The sequence below is a fragment of the Dama dama genome, chromosome 29 (assembly GCF_033118175.1).
Source record: "Dama dama isolate Ldn47 chromosome 29, ASM3311817v1, whole genome shotgun sequence".
NCBI lineage: Eukaryota > Metazoa > Chordata > Mammalia > Artiodactyla > Cervidae > Dama > Dama dama.
Genome location: NC_083709.1, coordinates 17,733,521 through 17,759,652, shown reverse-complemented (window position 1 = coordinate 17,759,652; position 26,132 = coordinate 17,733,521). Strand labels below are relative to the sequence as shown.

Here is a 26,132-nt window from a genome sequence, read left to right as displayed (position 1 = left end):
GGAAGATTAGGTGGTGGGTGAATAGGATGCTTAAAATTGAGACAGTTGAAAGGTTGTGCTTGTTTGGTAATTAGAGTTTGATTAATAAACTCAGTAGTTTGTTTCCATCCTTTGCATATTTGCCATTTTTAATAGGACAAACTCAATAAAACATTTAGACCTGTCTTATATATTAACTTCATTCTGGCTAATTGGTCCCGTATTAATTGGTACAGGGTATAGGCTTTAATGATTGCTTAACTTATATTTTTTTCTTTCCCCCATTGGTATATCAAACATCAGTCATCTTGTGTAAAAACTGAAATAGAAAACTGAAGTCTAATTTTAGTATAAACTATGCATGGAAATAGCCATGTCTTCCTTAGTTAATAGTATTGAAGTTTCCGGATAAACTGAACTTTTTCACCAAATTTAAAATGGGTGACATAGAATCAGTGGTGAGACTATACTATATATGCAGTAACTCTGTGTAGGCCCGAATCATGATCCTCCAATGATGTCACATTCTAAGCCCCAGAAACTATAAGTATGTTAACTCACAGTGCAGAAGGGACTTTGTGGATATGATTAAGTTAAGGATTTGGAGATGGTGTGATTATCCTGGATTATCTAGGTGGGGTATATAATCTTAGGGGGGCTGATAAGTGAAAGGAGGGGGCTGGATGGTCAGAGTCAGAGGGATTTGAAGATCTGCACTGCTGCTGATGCTGACCTTGAAGATGGAGGAAGGGGTCCTGAGCCTGCCAGCACATGTGATGCGGTCTCTAGAAGCTCCCCAGAGCCTACAGAAGCAGGAGTTGGCCTTGAGCTGTATCAATATGACTACAGAGTCTGTAAGGCAGACTAACCCCAGGCCAGCCGAACTTGATCATAGCTTGATGGGGTACATGGTATCTAGGTAAGAAGCGGCACTGTCAGGAACAGAGTTGGTTAGTCAGGTAATACAGGCAGGTTTTTATACTGTTAATTCGAATACCAGAGCACCCCATTTAATACTCAGTTTTACTAAAGTAATAATTCTGTGGTAGAGAATGATAGCAGAGACTTTACCCTGATGTTTTAAAATATGTTAGATAGTGAATTATTTTGCTTAGATTTCTGTGCTCCCTGAACAAATGCTTGATTATAATTTGGCTTCCTGTGTGGCATGTCTACATGGAAAGAGTTCAGTGAGCAAATGATTCAATTATCTGATTCGCTTTGATTATATTATTGGTTTCCAGTATGGTGTGCTTGTGGACATGGGTGTGTGGGAATCATTGACCAGAGGGCTCTCATTTCTCTTGGTTCTGTTGGCTGTTGAAGCTATTCGCTGCTGAACTGGTATTCTGGTCTTAGTCAGTCCACTGAAATCAGTCCACCCCGGGAGAGGACTCTCCTGGATACCTGTAACTGATTGTTTTTGCAGACCCTCAGAGGATTAGTTCTGGATCTTGGAATCAGCTAGGCAATGTAACCCCAGAAGGCTTGTGGAACATAGAATGTTTTCTCCAGGTATCATAGCCCTGCTTCTGCAAAGCTGAGAAGCAAACATGAGTGAGCTATGCTGAACTGAATTTCTGTAATTGAAAACCAGGAAAGAGGCAAGTATATCAGTTTTCAGAATCAAGATAGTTTCAACATCTGGCTAGTTTGGAAAAATAGGCCAAAAGTGAAATGAGATAGAGCATAACCAAGTGTAGAGTTCTGTATTGTACTATATCATTTTGTACTGTATCATTTTTTAAAAAATGTGAAGTGTTAGTTATAAGAAGATAAAATTTATTGGAAGTCAGAAGAGTGCTCTGTAATGACCTAGCGGGGTGGGATGGAGGGGGAGGGAGGCTCAAGAGGGAGGGGATATTTGTATACATATGGCTGATTTACGTTGTTGTTCAGCAGAAACTAACACAATATTGTAAAGCAATTATACTCTAATTAAAAGAAAAAAAAGGCCTGAGAAGAGCTAAAATATCTACAGCTTATGTTAGATGAATATATTATTTTCTAAAATAACTCTTAAATATCTTTCTAGATTTGTTCTAATAGTTCTAATGGAATGTAGTCAGAACCCTTAAATGTTTAACTTAAATTTGATATCTTGCTCCACCTACCAAAATAAGGTGAAAATACTCGATGCTTATTTTCACTTACTAGAACATAAATATGTTAATTTGCTGCTAAAATCAATAAATATGGTGGACACTGATGTTTAGCATTTGCTAAAGCTATGAAGAATGGAGAGAATAGCAGTATTCTGCAAAGTTTCAAAGTGAACAGCCCCATACACACATACATGTAAAAGGAAGCATACATCCAGTAACTTGCAGGATATAATGGCTAGTTAGTATGGGGTAGTTAGTGTGGTCGTTGGCTTGCATTATTTGTAACAAAGTAATCATTTTTTTCAATGTAGGGTTTACCTGGATGTCTGTTATCTAATTTTAGTAATTTCAACATGGGAGAACTAGACCACTGCCACCCACAGCTACTGTGCTAAGCACAAATGAATTGCAGTGTAATCTGAACATTGTGTTCACATAGTGATCAGATTGTATCAGGGCATTTGTTTAAAGACATTTCTTGTTTGAGTTCATATATATCTCATCATTATGGGAGAAAGTAGGGCAAATCCATAAGGCAATTTGAAATATACCTACTAATAGGGAATATTATTAAATATGCTTGCTTTCTTGTACTGTTGTAATTAGCTTTGTTATCAGTCTGTTTTCTTCCATTCTGATTTGTCCACTGTGCACATTTTGAATACCTACTATATAGAAAACATTATATATAGAAAACAACATTAAGCTAAATACTGAGAAGTGGAAGATACAAAAATCAGTAACAGTTTGTGCTTTTAAGCTCAGAATAGAAGTCATTTCAGAAACTGAATTATCAGTTGAAGAGAGAAGATGCTGTTTGTTAGAAGTATGCAGGGAGCCTGTAAGAGAGTGCCTTAGGAGTACTTAGGAGTAAACTGTATTTGCTTATCTGTGTAATGGAATCATAAGCTCCCCAAGGGAGGGGCCTTGCTGATTTGTGTCCCCACGCTCTGGTACGTAGTCACTTTTCAGAAAATACTTTTGAGTGAATGAACAAATGTAGAACTCTCTACAAACTTGGCAGTAAACACAAAGAGGAAGAAGGACATTAGCTAAACTCAGTGATGTGTTCAAGGAAATGGATTGTGGATTAGCCTCTGGATCAGGAAATCTGAAAGTGTCCGTAGACAAAAGGAAAGGAACCATTGGAGAGAAAACGGAAGATGTAAATGAAGGAGGGACTCATTCATGGAATAAAATTCCACAGGGACTGTGTGATAGGGGAAAAGTTAGCCTTAGGAAGGAGATCCCTGTGTACCCTTACATAGGAGAGAGAGAAGGGTTTGGAATTTATTACAATATGTTAGTAAGGGCTCAGGTAAAATTAATTAGCATTAATTAATATGCTGATAAGTCCCACAGCACTTTCAATTATAGTGGCCTAATAACTGAAGAAAAATGCAGGTTGAAAATGTTCAAAATTGTGTACATGCCAGTGGTTACGCACCGTGGCTCCCAGTGAGAAATGGTGCATTGTAATTATCAGGTCCATTTGTCATAAACTTTTGAGGGTGAAGGGCTCCTGCAAGTGCCAACATCTCATAGTGCCAGGGGAGGAGATATACCTCCTTGTCCTGCTGAATAATTGAAAAGTTCTGTCTCTGCTTAGTGCTGATTTGGGATAAACATGATGGACAGATTTTTTTTTTTTTGGAGCCTGTTTTCTTCATTTTTTCCTCCTTCCTAGGAGACTGATTTTCTTCAGCAGTGTTTTACTGGGAAGCCTGGCCAGTTTCATGTATTGTTTATCATAGTGGGTATCACATTGAATGGCAAGATTGTCATTTGAAGGAGTTGGGTTTGGTGACTAAGATCACTGGAGACATCTCTAGCAACAGCACACTCATTGGACTGGCCCTGTCTCTAGGACAGAGGGTATGGTAAACAAGCGATGACTGACTTCAAGGCACATGCTGAGCTATTATTGGGTAGCCCGTGAGGCACTTAAACGTAAACTCAAAACCTTGCAACCTGCCCCTGGTTTATAAGAGTGAGAGTGTACTTTGCCTGCAGGTGCAGATTTAAGAACATGAAGGAGCTAGTGGTGGCCAGCTTCAGGAAGCACAGTGCCCAGGGCCATGACAACAGTTTATATCAGGGTGACCACTGAGTGCCCCTGTGGTCCTCAAACAATTCTCACGTTCAGAGGATGGCTCGTGAGATGTGACTCAAGGCTGTAAATTCTCTTCCATTTTGAGAAATCAGTCCATAGTCTTGAAATGCTGAAATAGCAAAGCGTCCTTGAAAAACATTTTAGTTATAGAACAATAATTACATATATAACAAAAATTATATATAGTAGTTATAAAGTAATAAGTAGAAAGCCCTTCCCCCAATTCTTATATGTTTTGACAGTTTCTTGGATAGCTTTTCATAATTTTCATGTTTTTTCCTTTTTTTACACTCTTGCATGCTTTTTAAAAATTATTTTTTAAATGAATGATATTGTATATCTATCTGTTTAGTGGTGTCATTTATGCACTTACTGATACTGGTGTCCCCTACTTTTCGAAAGTTCTCTTTATTCTACTTCATTTTAAAGAAAGTCCTACTTTAGTGCCTATTTTCTCTAACCAGAAGAATTCCAAGGAGGATTTTTGCTTTTATGAAAAAAAGCCAAAATAGCCTTCAGTGTCTGTTTTCCAGCTGGCTATTACAGAGGCGATGTACATCCCAGTCAGTGAAAGTGGCCCCACTAACGTCTTTCCCCAGGAACCACACTCAGCATCTCGGTGTCCAGCTTCCATAGCTTTGAACTCTGTGAGCATCTGTGCTTATCTCGGTTTATTTTGTGCACCCATTAGCAGGATGTGTCCTAAGGTAATTGCTTCTTTGCTTTATTCCGTTTTGGCGTATGAAAGGTTTTATAGGACTGCTGTTCTTTCAGATAGTTGGTGAAACGTGTTTATCTAGGACACCTTTCCTCAGCTAGATGAAATGAAACATGACTTTTTTAAACGAGCTTCCTTTTGACAGACATTAGGATGATTTTCCAGATTTTTCTTTCATTATTGTACATTAATGTTAGAGCTGTAATATTGTCATTATAGTCTCCTTGTACAAATATTTTTGCGTACATGAAAGAAGAAATATAAAGAATCCTGGTCCTAAAAGTCAAATTTGTGGGTCAAAAGCATGTAGGTTTCTACATTTTTGTAGATATTACCATTGTTCCACAAACATTTAGTATCAGTTTATACCTCTCCTAGTGGTATAGTTGAGCACCCCATCCCCCAGATTCTTGATCGTCATTGCTCATGTGTTAGTATGCTGTTTTAATTTGCATTTCTTAAGTTATGAGTGTTTGAAGATGTTTTCATGTTTATAGATCATTTTTATTTTTCAGTGAATTGTCTGTAGTCATTGCCCATTTCCCAGAGAATTGTCTTTTTCTTAGCAATTTGTCAAGACTGTGCATATTAATATTTGGTGCAAATATTTTCGTTGGTGTATTGTTTGTTTTTGTTTATAATTGATTTTTTGTTTGATTTATCTTTTATAAAATCAATTGTGACCTGTTTTTGACTTCTACAATTAAAAAAATCATGAAGTCCTTCCTGTGTTTTTTCTTCAAGTATTTCTGTAGTCTCATGTTGTAACTTTAGCCTTGTGGTGTACCTGGGATTTGTCCTGTAAAGGAATGAAGGTAAGGATTTAGTGAAAGTTTTCCAAATGGCTAGCAGTTGTCTCAACATCATTTTTTGGAGCATTTTCCCATCTTCCCATTGAATCCTTGAATTTGGGATTTTCTGACTGATAAATGTATGGCACTTATAGTAACATCTAAACTAAGGGACTGATTTTCATGAGAATGTATATTTCATTGGGTGCACTTAAACAGATAGGCATTGTTTTTATAGAAATTTGATTCTATGATTTGTTGAAATTTATGATTAACTTAATGCAACTCTGATTTTATTAAACAGGAGACCTCAATATAGGAGTCTTGAAGTGGAGTTTTATGATTAGTATAACTTAAAACTGAGTATAAAATTACTTGCCTTAATTAGCTGTAAAACATGTTCTCCTGAGTATTAAAATCTCATTAGTTTATCATTAAAGGCCTTGACCAAAGTGGGAGCAGTGAAAATTGTAGAATTTGAAGAATTGTATCAGATATTTGTTGTTGCATTTTCTGGGTTGGATGGATTGGTTCAGGGAATATGATAGAGCTGTAATTTGTATGACAAAACATACTATGACTGAAGCAAAAGGGGGAAATGAAGCTGTGAACATAGTATGCATGAGGCTAAAAGTTACTCAAGGGAAAGATTTGAGTTTTGAAAGAGGCAGCTACTTTTTTATTTTTGCCAAAGAATGCTAGCAAATATGAGTTGAGAAGAGCTGTGAGTTCTCTTTGTTGATGTAAGATACAAATTTGAGATTTTTAGGTAAATGCTTAAGGCTTATAGAAAAAGTGTATCTATTGATTATTTATGTTTTCTTTGAAATTTATTGCAATGGAAAACGAGAATCTATGACATACGTGATAAAGGAGGCAGCACTGACTGCTTACAAATAAGACCAGCATGCAGTTTTCCTTGATGAAAATTTGAATGCATCAAAATAAAAAGCTTACAGAATCATCTTATGAACATCCATGGGAAAATGATCTTCAAAGCTTACTGAATTTGTTTTTAATATTTTCACTTGAGGCAAATCATACCCTAAATCTAGATATGACTCAAAACAGTTCTTTACTTGTTTATTCTAAATATTTAAGTATAAATTACAGTTTATTACTTTAAAGGATGGTTCAGAGACCTAGAAACTTGAGAGTCAAACCATTTAGCTTTGTAACAGTTGTCTAGATACTAAATTTAGTTGGACTTCACATGAAAAAAATCAAAGAAGATAAACTAATTCAGATGTGTTTATGACCCCTGATTTAAGACAAACATAGAGCTTAAATTGAATCATGTGTATATATTTTGATATTTTTTGGTAAGGTGCCATATTCATATACAGTTAAAGAATTTCATTGGTATAGATCAAGCAGAAAAATGCAAAACATTAAACAATGTGTAGACTTGAGTGGTAATTCATGTATTTTATTTAGTGGATATTTATGAATAGCATAAAAATTTATAAGATATTCATTTTCATTACACTAAAGTTAAGGCCATCTCTTTTAGTGGAACTTTGGCTGCAGAGTTTCTGAGTTTTAAATTGTGGCTTCAGGTGACTGAAATACTGTTACAGTAAGTAATTTGGAAAGCTTCTTGGCTCATTTAGCCTTACAAAATAGTCTGAGATGTTTACACTTGTTGTTGAAACCACTGAGGCTGTACAAATGAAAGAGAACTAATTTTCAGGATTAATGTGGGGTTTTGAAAACATAGGCTTCACACTAAAATAGAGACCAGGGCTTCCCTGGTGGTGCAGTGGTTAAGAATCTGCCTTGCAATGTAAGGGACACTGGTTTGATCCCCAGTCTGGGAAGATCCCACATGCTGTGAAGCGCCGCAGCTCCTGAGCCTGTGAGCCACAAGTACGGCAGCCCACGAGCTTGAGCCCATGCTCAAGCCACTGCAGTGAGACGCTCTCACACCACAGTGAGAGAGTAGCCCCCACTCGCCACAGCCAGAGAAAGCAAAGACCAGCACAGCCAAAAAAGTTAAAATTTTTTTTTAAAAATTAAGAAGAGACCAATTGGTGGCTGACATTCACTTGCATCATAAGAACTTGCTTCTGAGTGGGTTTTGTTTCCAGCCCTACAGTCTCATTCTGTTGTCGCTGATACATACTGCCTTCCTTAGCATTATAACCCAGACCTAAGAAAAAAAGTTAGGAAATAAAAGGCTAGGATCCCACTCACTGAGGTTTGGAGCCATCTTTCAATTTAGCATTTGGCTTCCAGCGCTTACAACGTTCAGTGTTTGTTGAATGAGTGAGCACTTACTTTGATTGTAGAAACAGGTTAATTTTCGTCTACGTTACTGTTGGAATGAGGAGTTCTTAGAATACACAAAAATGTGTTTCTTAGGGCCAGACCATTCTTCTGGTTCATTATTACACTTTTCTTTCTTGCCTTGGTTTATGTGCATAACGAAGAGCTTAGTTGCTGTCTAACACCATTAACTTCATTAATGATATTGTTATATTTAACTCTGTAAGAAATAAACATTTCATAATCTCAGGAGATGAATGAATAAACTACTCTGACTTTGTTGAACCACCTTGGAATTAAATTGTCGTTATTGTCATACCTAGCAGCTGACAGGGTAAGAAGAGTACCCTCTCATTCTAAGTAAGGTTACGATACACTGGATGGGAATGTGTACCTTTTCATTTTTCTGAGATTAATAGTGGCTTCTGATATTTTACATTTCAGTGTCATGTTAGAGATTTCATTTCATGACCTTTTGTTCATTCACATGTATTTTTGTTTTTAGCTCTAAAGGAAAGACATGAGGCCTAAGACTGAAATGAGGTTGTTTTGAGGTCATCTGATTTCTGACTAGAAGGTGTGCGATCGCCTCGTCCTGAAACCACTGCAGACAGAATGGTAATGGCAAAGCCTGGGACAAAGCGAGGCCTTCATGTTTTTCTGTGTCTCCTCTCCAACCCCAATTCCTTTCTTTATAAGCTTAACTTTTTTTGTAAGTTGTGAACAAAAGATATTAAACAACATGCTGGCACCCTAACTAAACTGGTTCGAGTGTTTAATGGCAAAAGGATTAATTATATAAAACTATATATCAATTAAACCTTTTAGAGTTGGTTAAACATACTTTTAAAAACTTGAGATCTTGTGAGCTACTTAAGTAGCAGCAAAATGTTTATTATAGGAAAGCACCTCAGACTGTTAAGTATTTACAGATTGAAATAATTTTTTTTTTCCCCTTGGAAAACCAGTATATATGTTTGCTCTCAAAAGGAACTGTGGCCTTAATAAGTTTTTCAGACTAGATAGTAAGGATTCTTGCCACAGGTTTTTCTGTCATAAAGAATTTTGATATTTTAAGTATGTATGTGTTTTTGGTTTTTTAAAATGTGAAGTGCCCATTAAGAGTGCTAGTCCTATCAGTGAACTCTGCTCTAATTATTACATGTATCTTAGTTCAAATTATATTTTATGATAGCAGCACTCTACTATAGTAAAACATTTTTAGGGGGGTGTAGAGGCTCTCTTTATTAAGTTTATTCTGATGGACCATGCCCTGTTAAATGTGTTGATGTAGCAGGCAATTCCTAGACCTGATCCTCCCAGAGCCCCCCAGAATGGAATTTCAGCAGAGTCTTTGCTCAAATTCAGATCTTATACTTAGCTACTTTTTCAGAGTAAGTGGTTCTTTATGTTATTTCATTTCCTCTACTACATGTAATGGCATTAATAGCAAAAATAATATTATAAATTTACTTACATTTAGTCTAAATAAATTATACATCAGTTTGTTTAAATGATGAGATGCTGAGAAAATGAAATTGTCATTCTTTCCAGAGAGTAATACAGAGGGCAAATTCTAAAATACTGATAGCATTAAAAATTATTTTTTTAAGTCATGTTTATTTTCATGTTTTCTTCTAGAGACTCAGTTATAGTATAGTTCTAAACATCACCTAATTTCCCTACAAACAGTATCTTCTTACAAATAGTATTTTATGGATAGTATTTTCTCAGATGTTGAGAATGACCTAAAATTTATAAAATATATTCTTCTATTTCATGTTATATGACCTTCTGTGATGATAAACTTATTTACATGTTACGTAAATCCAAGCATTGTTTTGGCTAATCTAGAGTGCAATAACTATATCTGTGAGCTCAATTTATACTTAAATAATTCACCCTAGCCTTGTTCTAAAAAAAAGCAGTATACAATAGGTTGTTTCCTTTTTTTATTTTGTTTCCTAATTTGTTGTTTTCCTCTTTTGGAAATGTGAACTCTGAACTTTCAATTTTCTATGGAATCATTAAATAGGCTTGTCTAAATAGCATGGTTTTTAAGCCTGTAATTACGAGAATTGTTCCTATAGTTCATTTTTGTGTATTAATGTTTCTATGAGAATTACTGGTTAAAAATAACCATGTCTTATATTTTCCAAAACAAAATTGTTTTTCTTTTTCAAATAAATCCTATATAGATGGACCCTTTTTTTGAGTTTGCAAGAACTTTGAAGGTCATTTTTCTTATTTCATGTGCTAAAAGCTGGTAATATAAGTACAAAGACTTTAACCACTATTAACTGGCTAAAACATAGTTTCTAAAGGTGAGTTACATAAGAAGGAAAGAAAAAATTTCATTTATGCATCTGAATGTTTGTTACCTTAAGGATAGCTTTTTAAAAAAAATAAAGCCAAAACCAGTACCACTTTATATTTTCAAACTGTAAATATGAAGGTATTTTGACCCATTAAATATTTAAATAGGTAATGTGTATGAGTATAGTTAAGTATTTATTTTGTTGTAAGTAAATAGCCTTGTTATTAAGGAGAACTTTGATGTTAGACTTTAAAAACGTATAACTGTAAATGGGGGAAAAAGCACTAACTTTAAAATGTCATTTTGAAAATTATAAAATACTGACCTTTTCTAAGAAAATCTTTTCCTTTTGACATTGTTTAATTTTTTTCCTTTTTGTTTTTTAGGTTTGCAATTTTTTTTGGTGATGGCATGTTCAGAATCTTGGATCCTTAAGTTGACTATGTTGGAAATATTTAGGAACTCTGGAAATTGTTGTTTTTGTATATATAATGACTTACTAGGTGAATCAATAATTTATTAAAACATATAGAAGAACAGGCATTATAATTTTGTATTTCTAAGTTAGCATGCATGTCTCAAATTCTCAGCCGTTAGTATCAATGTCATACTCTGGAGACAGTTATCTTTTGAAGATCTGGCAGTTTATATAATCTTCCCATGCCAATTTGATCAACTTTTTTGCCTTTCTCTCTACCACATGTAGTGTCGCTTCCTCAGAGGCGATTCTTGATCAGGAGGAGAAACATGAAATAATTGTCAGGTGATAGTCCTAAAGGTAGTAATTACAAAACTTCAATCTGGAAATGGCCTCAGCATGGTCATAGCAGGATATGCAAATTCTACCCAATAGATCCAGATACACCAGTGGCAAAATGCTGCCAGTTTTCAAATGAGATATTATCATGTGGGACGGAAATGCCAATAAAGAGGGAAAGGAGCCGCTCGGTTCGCCTGCTTCTCTCTCCCTGTTGTTGAATGAATGAATTAGGAAAGGAAAATGGCCATGAAACAGACTGTGTGAATGAAAAGGAGAAGGAACAAAACTTGACTTTCCAAGAAGGACTATTTCCCTTAAAAATGGAAAGTTGCCTGTATTCCACGTGCACTGTTTTAAAACTGGGGGTTACTCTGAAGGAGACCCAGAACGTGAACTAGGGGATTCTCTACCTAGGGGATGGATGGAGAACTGGCGTTTGACGGGAGAATTGGGCATTCTTTGGGTGACTGGAGTGCCGTGATTGGTAGGTGTCCTCTCTGGCTTGTTCATGCTGGGATTAAGAGATGTAAGCATTCTGGGATGGGTAGTTACGTTGATGGTCAAATATGATTGCCTCCCTTTTCTTTTGACCAAAACTGGGGAAAGGTTGATTTTTTTAAGACCATATTCAGAGCAATTGAAAGAAGATTAAAGGGAAAGGATGAGGAGAATTCAAGGAACTTTAGAGACTGAGTGCTAGCTCAGTAGGGTGTTAATTATTTATTCCAAGTTTTATTATTAGTAGATAATCCAGTAATACAGAAATTGGTAGAACAGAACTTTTGATAACGTTTCTATTAGAAGGCATGTAGAACCTAATAAACTATATAGAATATACTGTAACTGCATCCTCCGTCCCCTTGCTTTGCTTGGTTTAATAGTAATTGACTGATATATATTTAATAAATGGCACAATGAAAAAAATCAGAATTTTTTAAAAATCAAGTTACATTTTACCCTAAGTATGTATTGCCTATTTAGCTGCTTTCCCATTACAACTGACTTTTTAAAAAACCTGTCCTTCTTGATACTTTTGTTAATGGAGGTGTTTCCTCTTAGCCAATTCTAGCCACAGTATTGACTGGGCCTAGGCATTTGATATACCCCAAAGGAATCAGCCAGGAAAAGACTTGGTCCCTACTGGAATGAATATTTTAAAGACCTTAGATTCTGAACACTGTGAGTACAAATGAAAGAGACCCAAGAGAGGGAAAAACTTAAGAGCCCAAGAATAAAGATGATGGTGGGGATGAGGGGAGGGGTAAGCTCTTATATAACTAAGCTAAGGTGCTTGAAGGCAGGGAATTGGTTTCCTGGAGATTATGAGATAGTATGGGAAATCCCTTGAGCAGTAGGCATTCTGATGTTAATTTGGGTAGTTCACACTGGCATACTGTTATTTTAAAGACAGTGGCAGGTGATATTGGGAAACACAAGTGTGTTTCCTAGTAATGAGTTTGATTTCATTCTGGTATGTTATGAATGGGCATGTGGCTCAAAGATTAGCTTAATTCAAAATATCTTAAATATTAGAGAAAATACCATAAAAATGGGTCCTTTGTCCCTGTTGTATAACTTCAGGAAATAGTGTAGAATCCTGAACATAGTGGAGAGTTGATGGCATGAATATAGTCAGTATTTGATGGTTGCCTTCTAGAAACTTCTAAATGAAACCTAAAGTTGTTTTACGTTGGCCTCAATTGTACAACAGTAGCATTTCTAGTGTGTGTCCCACGGGAAGTCTGTACCCTCTTGGCTCACTGCATGTCACAGCCTTACACATCACTGTGAGGATTCAGAGACTGACTCAGTTACCTAAGGTTGGTTGGATATTTGGGGAGAGTCAGTACACAGCAGCACACACAAGAAAGTGAGCCTCAGACGACGGCTGTTTGTATTTTGGAAGTTTTAGACCCTGTTTGGAAGATCAGAAGAAAGCTTTGGATCATTTCCACAACAAAAGTAGTTTCTGAGTGTACAGGCTGGTTGTCATTCAGGAAGCCCTGATCTTAAAGACCGTCTTCATTTCACACCTGACCTTGTTCCGGCTTTGTTGTCACTCCCCATCAGTAGTTGTCTGTCACCTTTGAATGGAGCACCCGATCTTGAGGGGTACTTACCGCCTTACACACTGAACTGTTAAAGCCACAAGTCCAGACCTCTGTGACGTCACGGTGAAAAAGCTTTCTGCAAGGGGCTGCCGCAAAGGTGCAGATGGTAAGAACAGGGCCTGAGGCATTAGGTGTGGGATCGCCCTCCTAGGTAGTGCCTACCTCCTGCTGGCTTAGGGGCTTTTATTTCATAGTACATTGAATATTAATGTTTTGTTTTAAAAAATGAGCATATTTCCTCTAAAATTTTTAATTATTATAAAGATTTTCTACCTACATGTGACTTTTTCTCATGTTTTAGGATATCACATTCATAGTACGAATGAAATGTGTACTTCAAATGAACACAGTGACTGGAAATGTGGGATTCTGCTATTTGTGACTCTGAAATTTGTAGCACATTTTCAGGAAAATTGTTGAGATTCCCAGATACTTTGTTCTTTATTCCTTGAAGGTTTTCTTGAGTGTATGATTATTTCTGAATTTTGTTAATCTATTTATAACTTTAGAGAAAACTGCCTTCAGTTCATGTTTTGACTCAGAATACTTGGATTTATCTTAAATTAGCAGTGTGTTTTGAAAAAAATTCCATTTTTAGTAGCTCTCATCTCCGTTTTGGAATCTCAGATCAACTGTTCGTTACAGCGTTCATTGGGACTTTTCTGCAAAATACAACTCCACTGAGAAGGTCATCCTTGAAAAATCAAGAAATCTGAAGAAAGTAATTTTGGGATGAGTAGAAAGATGGAAGATCATCATATTACAGCGCAGCACACTGGAAACACCTTAGACTTCACTGCTTTTGTACGTGAAACACAATTTGAATGTCTTCTGTGAACTGGACTTGTAGACAGATAAAATGTATCTTGACTAAGAAAAGCACAGCTCTAGCCTCTAAAGCAGTGCCGTCAGGACAGCTGACTCTTGATCGTTCACACTGGTGGAGGGAGCCTGGCTCTTTCAACCTGACTCAAGTTAAGAGTCATGCATTCCGATTCAAAGGTGTTTCCGTGTTCCTTTTGGAATATAGTGTTTGGATTTTACAATATGTGCCTCCCAATTGCACCTGCCCTGAGGGAAGAGCCTGAGTTCATCTGTGCCCCGATGCTTGGTCTCTGCCTTTTGTTTCTGAACTCTTGACCTAAACGTGGAGAAAGCATTGAGTATAAAGGATTCTAGAATTGATCAGACCTGTTAAGTCTGTTCCACTTCTCCTTCCTGGGTAATTTTATTCCATTTCCTTTTCAGCTCTTCTAAACATAGCCCAATTTCTGGCCCTTTGTCTTAGGTCAGGATAGAATTCTATAACCACTGTCCAGGCTTCTTCCCTCTCGTCATATTTTGTTCCGCCTGCAACGGGCGGTTCCTGCTGCTCTACTCTGAAGCAGTCTCCTCGTGTCCTTGCATTTCCATCTCCCTCCCTGCATGTTCTCGTGGGGAAATAGGATAGCGGCCGACTTAGCACTCCTGCCTATCTAAGATTTCCTGTAAAAATCCACAGTATTTTAAAGAGATCTTCTCAGCTCAGGTGTTGGCAGGCACCTCCGATTGTGCTCAGTCAGGTGTGGCTGGCCACTCTCCCTCGGTCCTCCTGAGAGCCAGGAATGGACCTCATCTCGCCCCAGGCACAGGATGAGCCAGTCTGACTTCTCCGTACGCTTGCTAGTTCCTGCAGTCATGAGTTAGTGAGAAAGTTAGAAGAGATCCATACGTTTCCCCCAGATGCTAGTAAAACAAAGCATGTGCAGAGAAAACGACATCAATAAGCTTTTGAACGCAAGATTTGTCAAAGAATATGCCAGATTTTAAGTTAACCTACACAAACCCGCATTGACCATCCAGTTTTGTCTTACTTAAAAAAATACGCAAATTAACATAATGCTTAGAAAATACTACCAAAGTACCCGGACATTTTCAAAATGTGATAGATAGTATCTCTAAACATTTTTTTTTCACAAGTAGCTTTCAGAAACATGTGCAAATGTGTTTTGTGTAGAAGAGTATATACTGAATATAATACTCTGTTATTCTAATAAAATTAAATCATCTCATTATTTAAAGCCTAATAGTTTGAAATTGTTTTTTGAGTAAAACTTTTATAGCATGAAACAATTTTCACTTCTCATAGAATGTACAGATATTCGTAGAAGCTGCTCGTGTGTGTGCGTTTTCCACATAAAATAAAAATATTGTAAACAGGGTCGTGTCTCCAGTAAGTTTCCAAACTTTTGGCTGTAATTACCAAATGCTTGGGATTGGGTTGACTGGAAATACATCTCCAGTTTTTCTGTATATGTAGCAAATTTTGTCCAAATAAAGTAGCTTTGTCCCCTGAAGGAGCTTTTAGTAATACTTTTGTTGAATAACATATGTGAAAGGTAAAGGAACAAAAAGATCTGTAAATGCCATGGCCTCAATTAGGGGTTTGTGAACTTTCTCCAAGTTAACAGTGGTAGTGAGTTGGGAGGAGTGGGGTGGATCCAAGTTTACAGTGGCAGTGAGTCAGTAGGAGTGGGATGGAGGTGGGATTTGTAGTTTAAAGGGATAAGGAAAGAGCCCTGTCTGGAATCGACAGTGCTGTGGGTCAGTGTGCGTATGCTGTGACCTGTGGACCCGAAGTGCTAGAAGTCTCAATCCACCCTTCCTGAATGACCAGCAGAAGGGTGTTGATCTGAGGCAAAATAGGAAAAAGAAAAGACGGTATAATGACTTCAAAATATATTTTCAGTTAAAAAAATTTGTCTACTCTAAGCCCCTATTTGGTAAAAATAAAAAGTTTGCTATCCTGAGTTAGTTCTCTTAAAGCTATTTAGAGAATTTTATAGTGGTCTGAAATCAAAAGGCTGGGAGCGGCTGCTGCTTGGACTATTAGTTCCAGTATTCTGTGCAGTATTAGCATATTAGGGTCCCAGTTGTTTATTCCACAATCCATAACTCACAGAACAGTGACTAGGGTGTCAGAACAGTTTGGGAAGGTGTAGATAATTAACTTCAGCATTGCTGTGCCATGGGTGTCATCGTCTCAAACTGCTACACCTTATTACGGTTAGCAGCTAAAAGGATGACTCATATCCCGTTTCAGCCAGTGGTTGACTGGAAATGTCCCAAACAAATTTCCAGTAGTTTCGTGTGAAAATGAACTGATAGCTCAAAGATCTGCTACAATACCAACTTGGAGGAAATTGTTTATACTGCCTTGCAGTTAACTTTTTTCAACCTGTAAAATGGTCACCAACCTGCAGAAAATTCTACGCTAATAAATGACTGGGAACTATGCAGTGGTTATAGTTTGTTTTCTTTCTATTTCTGCTTATCTCTAATATTAAAGTTCAAGATTGAATAGTCTTGTGTGACTAGACTACTTTTACTAATTTATCTTTAGAAAAACTGGACAAAAGAATCTGGAAGAAGGAGAAACTGAGGAATGAACCCAGGATGTGTTTGGGCGGCAGGGTGATCACCTTCATCTTTACCCCTGAAAGGGCATTTTCCAGAAAAGTACAAGCTACATAACACCAATGTTGTATCTCATCTACTTATGTGCTAGCCACTGTGCTAAGTGACATATATGTAAAACGTCTCTAGGAGTGAATTTTCAAGAAAGATACTGAGATTTCTTCCTTTGACAGCTTTGAGATGACCAGTGTCCTTCCTGAGCAGGTGCTTGTAGGCAAGTTCAGAGGGAGTCTGTGATCTCTAGTGTGGTTTACAATACTCCAAAGTACCTCCCTTTGTCTCCAGGGATGCTGCAAAATTCTCACAGAATTGCTCATTAGGGAAAGCTTGTCATATTCTACATTAAGTGCTTTCCTTAGAGACTTTATCTTAGGAGACCCAACTTTGAGTTATTAAACCCAGGGCTATGATTAGTGAGGCAGACACCTGCTTTCTCTATTCACTGGGACTTGAAAGCAAGAATGAAATTACCAAATAAAATGAAATTGGTTTGAGAGAGATTTTGGACTTCATTTCCTCTATGTTGTGCATTCTTTCCCAAGGGTAGAAAACAATCAGCAAGGGTTTTAAGTTTTACAATACTGGAAAGCACTACTTTCCCATTAAAATTTTGGATTAAGTATTTTGAGCATCTGTAATTTTGTAGCAGAGAAGGAATAATTGATGGAAATCGTTTTGCCTAAAATATGACCCAAGATTTTGTGGTAGGTTTGCAATTTTGTATTGGGAAGAGGAAGCACAAATTTCTTATTATGGGCCTTTGATAATAGTTATATGCGGGGAATTTAGTTTTTTTCCTCTCACTCACATCTCCAAACCGAGTAATGCTTTTAGTCAAATAATACCTCATAACTTTCCTGTAGGAATTGGGATTTTCTTTAGCTCCTGAGTTGCTCTCAGAGGCTTGAGGCTTCTCTAGGCCCCATTTTGACCTTAGAAAACTATTGGGTTGGCCAAAAGTTGATTCGGGTTTTCCCATAGGCTGTTATAGGAAACCCGAATGAACTTTTGGCCAACCCAATATACCACAGAGTGAGTTGTGCAATTTTAAAAGCCCCCTTTGCAGGATCCCTTATGAAATACAAAAATATGCACATTGTTGTAGGCTAGTTTTTCTCACTTTGAAAAGGGAGGGATATTCCTTTCTAGTGAATGGTTGGTTTGTGGATCTCAGTCAAGGCCTTCCCCAGTACTTCTTGGGCCTGATTCAGTAGGACTCCCCACCCCCCTGCCCCCCCAACACGCACACCTGGGTGTTGGGGTTAAGGACCACGGCTGGACTTCAGGAAGTTTAAGGCAGGTGATGGGGTGTGGCTTTTCACATCTACCAACATAAGCAGTTCCTCTTTGCTTGTTTTATAACATCTTTTCAGAAAGTCATTGTAGCAAATTGTAGTTTCTCCTTGCCTCAAGATTTTTTAATCTGTTTAAATTGAGATTTAAAAGTAGAGTTAATTCAGTCGTTTCCTCTTAAAAAAATGCCATCAGCTGCAGATTTAGAATTTCATCTTCCAAGTCCTAAATTCTGATTTCAAAAAATATGATAAATTTGGTCTGAGTAGCATTTGAAAACCTTGTAATAGCCCTTTCTCCTTCCATTCTTTTTTATTTTTTTGAGCGGGCACTTCTAAAGGAAGATATATTTATGAATATATAACACTACAATAACAAAACCAATTATTTCAACAATACCACTGCTGTGGCAGAATGCAATTGGGTCTATCTAGTTAAGCACTATATTATTTTCTTTAAAAAAAAAAAACTTTTGGGATATAGCCAATTAACCATGTTGAGGTAGTTTTAAGTGAACAGGAAAAGGACTCAGCCATGCATATGCATGTATCCACTGTCCCCTCAACTCCCCTCCCATCCAGACTGCCACATAACTATCTTTCCATTCTTGGTCTCCTACCCCTGCCGATCTTAAGTTGCTGGCCACTTTAAGGATTTAAAATTTAAAACAAGGCTTAAGAGGTGATCGAAGGGAATTTTGCACAGGGCTGAGTAGAAGTTCTTAAACTGCAACAAATACTGGACTAGGGTACAGTTACTGTTGGTTTTTATGGCTGAACTTACTGGAGCTGAGCGCTGTGTGTTAACTCTTGCCTCTTACAGTTCTGTTTTCATCCTCATCTTCCTCTTGTTGATGGAGACTTGAATTCTCACAAATGAAATATCTAAGCCCTGGATATCCTGGTGCCCTGCCAAAGATAAAGTGGGCAGAGTTTCTCCATCTTTTGACTGCTGAGTGAATGAAAAGACCACGTTTTTCAACAATTGCCACTCTTGCTTCCTGTTTCTCCCCACCTGAAAAGGTGGGAATCTCCAGCAAAATCATTTCTTCCTAAAACTGTTCCGTAGAGGATCTTGAGAAGCACCGTACAGCTGGACATGCTGCTGCTGCTGCTGCTGAATCACTTCAGTCGTGTCCGACTCTGTGTGACCCCATAGACGGCAGCCCACCAGGCTCCCCCGTCCCTGGGATTCTCCAGGCAAGAACACTGGAGTGGGTTGCCATTTCCTTCTCCAGTGCATGAAAGTGAAAAGTGAAAGTGAAGTCGCTCAGTCGTGTCCGACTCTTAGCGACCCCATGGACTGCAGCCTACCAGGCTCCTCCGTCCATGGGATTTTCCAGGCAAGAGTACTGGAGTGGGGTGCCATGGCAGTTAAGTAAATTATTCATTCCTGCACTATACAGATGGATGCTTACTCTGTTCTGGGCGCTCTTCTGGGCTCTTGGGGAACAACACACAAAGCATATTGTTTACATTCTGGCAAAGGTAAACAGACACTAGTGAATGATCACACTGTGGAATAAACAGAAAAGAGTGAGAATGTGCCCAGGACCCTGGTGAGGGATGGAGGGGCAGGTGTCAGTTTTCAAATAGGGAGATCAGAGGTCTCCTCCCTGAAAAGTGTGACATGAGAAAGACAACCACAGTAATGGGAGCTGAAAAAAGAGGTTTATCTGAAGGGAGAAAGAAATACTGAGACATTTCCAACAGTTGTGTATGGCTTTTCTTGCCACTCCTTGACCTACGTTAGAGGCTTGCACTGCATCTGAGAACAGCTGTGCACATTCTTCCTGATTTCTGCCATTGTCATTCCTCCTGCCAAGAATTTTCCTTCCCAGGGTCCAGCCCAGATGGCATCTCCATGACATTATTTGTGGAGATAGGCAAGGTCCTAACAAGCTACACTGCATGGCACAATCTCGAGACTCAAAGAGTGTGGAGGGTCCGCTAATGAAGGCGGGGCTTGTAGAAGGGGGCTTAGGCGTCATGTACTTTGAAAGGGGATTAGAAGGACAGGCCAGGCTGATCAAGGTCATACTCAAGGCAGGTGGGAATAAGACAGGTTGTGGAGGAACCCAAATGCCATGCAAGGAGTAGGGGTTTGGTTCTACAGGCAGCAGGGGACCACCGCTGTCCTTTTGGGCTTCTCCGACGTGAGCGTTTCCATCAAGTACAGCAAAGATTCATTGGCTCTTGGGGGATGGAAAAGAAGGTGGTTAGTAGTAATTTCCTCTCTTCCATCTCTCAATACCTATGTTTCCGAAATGCAATAACTTTTTTTCTCATAAAAAGGATATGATTTGTAAACATTTAAACTGGCACAGAAAAATAAAAAGCAGAGTTCACCATTTCACTACTGTTAATATCCGGATCACCATCAGTTTAGACTTTTTTATTCTCAGGAGTACATAGTATTGATATTCGCCAACAGCATCCTTTGTAATAGGTGCTCCGTGCAGATACAACCAACACTCTATTGCGGGAAGTTTAGTAGTTTACAATTTTCGTTATTCAGGTTCTTTTCCGTTTTCACCCTTATAAATTTCAGTGAATATCCTTCTGTAGTGTCTGCAACTTACCCAATCATCTCCTTGTTATAAATTAGGGGCAATTCTGAAAACCGGGATCCTTAACAACTGAGATACATGGTACTGGGATTTAGCGCGGCAATACTTGGGAGCTGCGTGTGCGCGTGCACGCAGGCGCGGGTTTGAGGATGTTTGCGTGCGTGCCTGTGCGTGTGTACGCGGGTGCGCGTGTGTGTGCCTGTGCGTGTGTACGCGAGTGCGTGTGTGCGTGCCTGTGCGTGTTCGTGCACTTCGCTGTGCGTCCCAGCGGCGGCGTGCGTCGTCAGGCCTTGGTGAGAACAGTGGCTCATGATCGAGAGTGGTGGCCTCCGCTTTGGGCGCGATGGGGACCGTGTCTGGTGTCTCTGCGTCCGCAGCCGCTTTCAGAAGCCGGATTCCCAGCCGCGCTGTCCGCAGAAGCCCTCGGTCTGTAAGTGCTTCCCCCATATGATAGCCAGACTCAGAACTTTCTCACTTCCTCCCATGAAACTGCTTTGATTCCATGATTCACTTTTCTCATTAGGCACATCAAAGAGACAACACGCTTTTCTGAGAAGCTGAACATCCTATGGCAGAACCCTGATCTATTTCTCAGAGTAGTAAGCCTTTATGAGCATTAAGCGTCTTACTCCCTTATTGTTCTTTCAGGGAAATGTTACCTCTGGAGGTGATCAAATTGGATTACTCAGGGGGTCTTCTATACATGCCATCCTCCCCAGCCACTTTTCATCCTTAAGGTCTCTAGATGGTTCCTAGTTGGAACCATTGTGTACTACACACAGTGAGCAGAACTCAAGGAGCCCAAGACTCCGTGCCCTGTTACATAGGAGGCTTGGCTTAGGCTCAAGTCATAACCTCTTCTTAAAAATGGGTTCCATTTAGAAAACGTAGTGGCTCAGATGGTAAAGAATCTGCCTGCAATGCAGGAGACCCAGGTTTGATCCCTGGGTTGGGAAGATCCCCTGGAGAAGGGAATGCAACCCACTCCAGTATTCTTGCCTGGAGAATCCCATGGACAGAGGACCCTGGCAGGCTAGTCCATGGGGTCACAAAGAGTCAACCCAACTGAACATCTAACACCTTCACTTCCTTTTCACGAGAAACCATAGCTATGCCACCTTTTCTGCTCATTGGCCAGCCCCAGTGGTAATCCCATTCCTTTGTGCCTTAGGGCCTTTGCACTCACTATTCCTCTTGCCTGGGATGCACCTCCAGGGGCTTACAGGGTTCCCCACCTTGCTTCAGTTAGCTCTCTGTAAATTGTCTCATCAGAAAGGCCCTCTCTGACCAGCCTGTGCAAAGCAGCATCTCTGATATTAGTTCCTTTATTTCTCCTTGCAACCATCATAACCTAACAGGAAAGATTTGTCTCCTCCACTAAACCATAAGCTCAGAGAGGACAAGGTCTTTGTTTTGTTCCTGGATGTTTCTTCAAAGCCTGGAACAACACTTGACATGTGTTAGATACTCAGTAAATACGTAATATTTGAAGGAGTGAATGAATGAATCCCCCACTACTGCACCTAGCTAGGGAAACTTGGGAGCTTTTAAAGAATCTGGAAGAAAGCCGAAGATATAAAAAAGCCCCAACTGCCTTAGAGGAGTGGACTTTGGGGCTGGGTCTCCAGGCGGGGTCAGCCTCACCAGCAGGTTGTTCCTGCCTCCAGCTCCTTCCCGGCCTGAATGATCCCTTGCAGCCATGGTGCTAACAGTCCCCTAGTTGGAAGGTGACTGTACCTTTAGAAAACATTTTAATGCTTTAATGCATTCAATCGATTGATATTGTTGTTTAGTCGATGAGTTGTGTCCAACTCTGCAACCCCATGAACTACAACATACAAGGCTTCCCTGTTTGCTCCAGTGGTGCCATCCAACCATCTCATCCTGTGTCGCCCACCCGCCTTCTGCCCTCAATCTTTCCCATTCTCAGTGTCTTTTCCAGTGAGCTGGCTGTTTGCATCAGGTGGCCAAAGGATTGGAGCATCAACTTTAGCATCAGTCTTTCCAGTGAATATTCCTTTAGGATTGATTGGTTTGATCTCTTTGCTGTCCAAGGGACTCTCAAGAGTCTTCTCCAACACCACAATTCGAAAGCATCAATTATTTGGCATTTAGCCTTCTTTATGGTCCAGCTCTCACACCCATACATGACTACTGGAAAAAACCATAGCTTTGACTAGACGAACCTTTCTCGCAAAGTGATGTCTCTGCATTTTAATACACTTTGTATGTATAGCTATGTATGTATGTATGTGTAGCTTTGTCATGGCTTTTCTTCCAAGGAGCAAGCATGTTGTAATTTCTTGGCTGCAGTCACTGTCCACAGTGATTTTGGAGCCCTAGAAAATGAAATCTGTCACTGTTTCCATCATTTCCCCATCTGTTTGCCATGAAGTGATGGGAACAGATGCCATGATCTTAGTTTTTTGAATGTTGAGCTTTAAGCCAGCTTTTTCACTCTCCTCTTTCACCTTCATCAAGAGACTTTTTAGTTCCTCTTTGCTTTCTGCCATTAGGGTAGTGTCATCTGCATATCTGAGGTTATTGATATTTCTCCCAGCAGTCTTGATTCCAGTTTGTGCTTCATCCAACCCAACATTTAGCATGATGTCCTCTGCATAGAAGTTAAATAAGCAGGGTGACAATATGCAGTGTTAACATACTCCTTTCCCAGTTTTGAACCAGTTTGTTGTTCCATGTCCAGTTCTATCTGTTGCTTCTTGACCGGCATACAGGTTTCTCAGGAGGCAGATAAGGTGGTCTGGTTTTCCCATCTCTTTAAAAATTTTCCACAGTTTGTTGGATGATTGATGCCTTTTGATAAACATGAACAAAGCCTGCTGCATAATGGTAGTCCAATATATGTATATACCTCACTCAGGCTATTTGGGGGCCTGGCTTTTAACCTTTGCCTCTGACAGTTTAACAAAGTATCCCTTGGTTTTGCTTTCATATATTTGCTTTTCATTAAGATTAAATTTCTTACATTTTTTTCTTTCGTGAAATGCCTCTTAGGTTCTTGGCACATTTTTCTCCTAGTTTCGTTTTTTTTTTTTTTTTTTTTATGTTTAAGATTGTTTTATTGGAATGTAATTGCTTCACAGTCACATTAGCCTCTGCCGAACAGTGCGGTGAACCAGCTGCGTGTATACACGTGCCCCTCCCTTCCGGACCTCCCTCCCCCCCCCCCATCCCGCCGTCTTCCTCATCACAGGCCCCGAGTGAGCTCCCTGTGCGATGCAGCAGCTTCCCGCTAGCTGTCTGTTTTACACGTAATCCCTGAATGCTCTGTCTTTACCTTTGTCACTTGTACACGTATTTCCCCTCGTTTAACTTTGCTTTTAGCATTTTTGATGTTTAGAAAATTTTGTACTTTTGCTTAGTCAAATTTTTCAGTCTTTTATTTTATGCTTTCTACTGCATTTATACTTAAAAATGTCTTCACAGTCCTGAAATGAGATGATTGAAATTAGTTTTAATTGTAGACTTAATTGGAAGACAGTGGAATTCCGGCTTGGCAGCAAGCATTTCGAGGAAACTACAGCCACCAACTAACTACCTGTGAGCTAGTTTTAACCAAGTGTGTACATCAGAATCACCTGTGAGGGCTTTTAAAAATGTACAGATGCCTGAGTCACACCCCAGAGCCACTGAATCTGAAGCTTAAGAAAAACTACCAGGCGTTCCCTGGCAGTCCAGTGGTTAAGACTCCATGTTCCCAATAGAGGGGGTGTGAGTTCAATTCCTGCTTGGGGAACTAAGATCCCACTTGCCACCTGGTGTGGCCAAAAAAAAAAAAAAAAAAGAAACTTCCATAAGTCCACAAACATAATAAGAGCAGAACCAGTTGTATGTAATTTTTTTTAATTCTGCTCACTTTGAGCATTACATTTTATTAACAGAGTGGGTATGGCTTATCTTACCCTTTACTGCTTGTTAACTAGGAAGATCGGAGTGCTTTCTGAAGAAGCAGACTCGGAGCGGAGTACTGGGGAGCCCTCTGCATATGTACAGTGGGCCTCTGGAGGCCCCACTCTCCCAAGTCCACATTTAGTGGACATTCCTGTGATTATTTCCAAGCTCGGTGTCTGACCTGCATGCTTGCACTGCACTATGGCAAATGGATTATTTACAAAAAAACAATTGGAAGAGATAAAATATTTACAAATGTAGTATATTTGATAAATATATAGAATGCAGCCTCTTTGAAGAATATCTAGAATGTATCAGAAGGTACAATATATTTACAAATTATGAGTGTGATACTCCACATTTGTATGTTTATTTGAACCAAGATTCATTACTCTTGGCAAAGGAAATGGCAACCCACTGCAGTATCTTTGCCAGGAGAATTCCATGGACAGAGGGGCCTGGCAGGCTACAGTCCTTGAGGTCGCAAAGAGTCAGACATGACTGAGCTACTAGCACTTTCACTCTCACTTTTCATGACTCTATGATAAATGGCAGTATCTCATTTGAAATGGGGTATAGACCTTGCAAATTGAAGAAAAGTATTTACAATTTGGGAAAAGAAAGTCGAACCAAAAATGGCTAGCTGTATGTCTCTGAACAGATTTGAACTATGCTCATGCGTGAACATTGAAAGTACACTCCTGTTTCTGTAGCCTGGAGCTGTCTCATTAAAAGGTTTTATAAGGAAAGCAAATCAACCTTTATTTTCTGCCTACAGATCAATCTATGTTTTTTTTACTGTCCACCCCATAAGTAGCATCCTGAATTCCAAGGAGCAGCCATTCTACCCATAGGAGGTGAGAGGAAGGCATGGACCAGCCTTGGCATCTCAGAGGCTCGGAAACAGCCGGAATGATGGTGGTGTGCCTCATAGGGCTGTAAGAAGGACTAGGTGGTAATTGAAGTCCTGGGTCTGGCAGCCAGCAACTACCCCATTAAACGTGGTGCCACCATCCCCCAGCTGTTCACTGCTCTGGGTGACTTGAAGAAGGATTTGGGGGTTAGGGGCAGGAGATGGAGGGTTCCAAGGAGAGGTCTCTCTCTGTGTTTGAGTTCCCGTGATCAGTTAGAAAAATTATATATGCCCCCAACAAAAAGAGACAATATAAAGACACTGAAGTATAAACTGCTAAATTTTGTTACAGATAATATATTTATACTGAAGTATAAACTGCTAAATTTTGTGTTACAGATGATTCATGTATTACTTATGAAAAATTAAAAAAAAGGAAGAGACAGGTGTGGGCTGAAGTATACAATTTTTAATATCATTTTCATGTAGAAAATGCTTCAATCAGACTTGAATGCATGTTAGGCAATCACATGGAGAAGAAAAGATCATATTGGGTTGGGAAGTTCTCCTGGAGAAGGGATAGGCTACCCACTCCAGTATTCTTGGGCTTCCCTGGTGGCTCAGACGGTAAAGAATCCACCTGCAAACTCGAGAGACTCAGGTTTGATCCCTGGGTTGGGAATATCCCCTGGAGGAGGGCATGGCAACCCACTCCATTATTCTTGCCTGGAGCATCCCCATGGACAGAAGAGCCTGGTGGGCTACAGTCCATGGGGTCCCAAAGAGTCTGACATGACCGAGCAACTAGACAGAGCACAGAATTCTAAAAATAAAGAGAATAAAAATAGAAAATATCAAAGTGCCTCATGTACTGTAAGGAAGTATTA

General features: G+C 39.2%; 1 protein-coding gene across 3 annotated transcripts in view; it reads left to right on the top strand.

The window, feature by feature from the left end:
- The window catches only part of XKR6 (XK related 6), a 254,902-nt gene that overhangs the window by 74,894 nt on the left and 153,876 nt on the right, over positions 1-26,132 (top strand). The window contains exons 1-3 of one of the 3 annotated variants that reach the window (XR_009691049.1): positions 1,952-8,592; positions 10,678-13,268; positions 13,464-15,489. The exons of 1 other annotated variant lie outside the window; for it this stretch is intronic. The gene's annotated coding sequence lies outside the window, so the exon portion shown is untranslated. Of the gene's footprint in view, positions 1-1,951; positions 8,593-10,677; positions 15,490-26,132 lie in introns of those variants that run through there. One more of the 3 variants, XR_009691048.1, reaches the window with a different exon arrangement.